The following is a 2,307-nucleotide window of genomic DNA, read 5'->3' on the forward strand; positions in this document are numbered from 1 at the left end:
AGCCCTCTTCACCAGCTTGGCAAGCCTATGACTGAAGATGCTCTTCCACTTTTCTGAGAGATGGACCCCGTCAGGCCCCAGTAGACCAAGTTTCTCAAAGTGAGTCCCATGGTCTATGTAGCTGAACCGCTGGCTGTGGCAACAGTCCCATAACCATTTGTTGATTTGCCAGATTTGACTGGCCCTTTCAAACCCCTTCCCATTGAACGGGAGGATTGATGAAAAAACTATCTGTGCTCCTGAGCCCCTTACTGCTGCTCCCAGGGCTCTGTAGTCCTTCTTGATAGTCCTCAGACTGCTCCTGGCTGTATCACTGGTGAAACAACAGCAGTGGATAATAGTCAGTGGATTGTACGAGGCTTGGTAGCCTCTTGGTGACATCCCTGATACGAGCCCCCGGAAAGCAGCACACTTCTCTAGAGAGTGCGTCCGGTCAGCAAATAGGTGCCTCTGTACCTCTTAGAAGAGAGTCACCTACTACTATCACCCGTCGCCTTTTCTTAGTTGTGCTGATTGTTATATGGGGGGCAGACTGGGCTGCCTTACTCAATTCCAGCATCCCTTCTGATGTGATGGGTCTTTCCTTTTCAGTCTGCAGAGCAGTGAAGCAGTTCTGCAAGGGCACTTCAGGCTTCGGGGAAAGTCTCTTTCTCCTGCTGCTCCTTGCCTTTGCAACCGTCCATTCTTCTGCATTATTGGCCTCCCTCCCTTCTGTGTGTGCCAGTGGGGGAGTTTTTGGCTTTTTGGCTGTGGGCTGTGGGTCCACTGCATACTGCGCTTGGAACCAGTGATCTAATTCCTTCTCTGCCTACCTGATGTTATGCAGCTTTCTCACTGCCTCCTGCAGCTCAGCCATCTGCTGCAGGAGGTCCTCCACCTAGGCACACCTTTTGCAGGCAGGTCTGCCGCCTGTTCCTGCCCCAGGAGAAAGGGGTAGGCACTTCCTGCAGCCTGAGGTCTGACTGCAGCCTCTCCCTTCAGCAGCTCTGTCTGGGTGGAGGCATCAGCCATCACTGGGGTAGGTGGTGCAGACGCCCCAGCTGGAGCCGCGGCCTTTGGTCTCAGACAAGTGCCTGCCATTCTGCCTTGAGGGTCAGGTAGGATGAGTGCCCTTGACCTTTGCCAATGGTCACAGAATGGTGCCAGGTTGCTGGGTTATGTGTACTCCAAGTGTCCTACTCAGACCATGAAATGCCCCTCCATTGAAGAGGTGCCCTCCCTGGACGTCCTCCTGTGCAAATTGATGCACAAACTGACGCAACCACACCCTAGCTGATGGGCCATGCCTTATCTGACGTGCTACGCCCTGTTTGGCCATCCTGTTCACAGTGCTCCTGGTTAGCATTTGTTAATGATTGTGTTTCTTTCAAGGGATGAGCAATTGTTTTCTTGTATGAGGATAATGCTTTCTGATATTGTGCATTCACTTTCAGTGGTTTATAAGTCTCTGCAAAGACAGATTCTGAAAAGTAAAGAATCGATGCCTGTGATTTTAAGTTGGATTTACTGTTACAGTCATTCCCCAGAAAGCATAAAAATGCACTGATGGAAAACATACTGTTAAATTCATAAGGCTAGTTACTGAGTGCATATTCATGTTTGGAGGAGTGGGTTAATAAAAGGTATATTTTCCATCTGGACAGCTGTCATATCTTGATATGTCATGTCTTGATAATGGTCATCTTTCCTGTTTTACCTGAAACAGATTCATGTCTAAAGGAAGCTGAGAAGTAGCTGTTCTCGAAACCTACCAAACTGGGCTTCCATAAAACCCAAACACTTTAATACAGTTTGGTTGCAAATTTGCTTTCAGCTAAGGGGTTTATGAGATCTTTGGCTCTATGGCTTAGGTCTCTTCTTCCCTACTCCACTGAAAAAAGTGCACATCAAAAATCACTAGAATTGAAAAAAGTAGCAGTTCCTCTTTTACTTATTATTATATAGCCATACCATCTATGAACTACACTTATAGGCAAGAGGCCCTGTCTGTTAGACACTATGTAAATAAAGAACAGAAAGGTCATCCTGCTGTATACTTTTTATGAAATACTGCTGCACTCTTTTCTTAACCCTCAGAGAAGTCCTTGACAAATAATGTCATGATATGTCAAAGACTAGGGTCATGAACACTGGGAAAGAATGGTGGATTGCAGTGATGGGCACACAACAGCATAGTCCTGACAAGTCATGTATTATGTGACTTACATAACCTACATTAGAATTGTTGTACCTTCACTGTAGCCTGTATCATCTTTCCTTCCCTTTCTTTTTCTTTGCACATAGATTTATTCTTACTATCAATATTCT

Source organism: Pygoscelis adeliae, unplaced genomic scaffold (genome assembly GCF_000699105.1).
Source record: "Pygoscelis adeliae isolate BGI_AS28 unplaced genomic scaffold, ASM69910v1 Scaffold196, whole genome shotgun sequence".
In the NCBI taxonomy this organism is placed as follows: Eukaryota; Metazoa; Chordata; class Aves; order Sphenisciformes; family Spheniscidae; genus Pygoscelis; species Pygoscelis adeliae.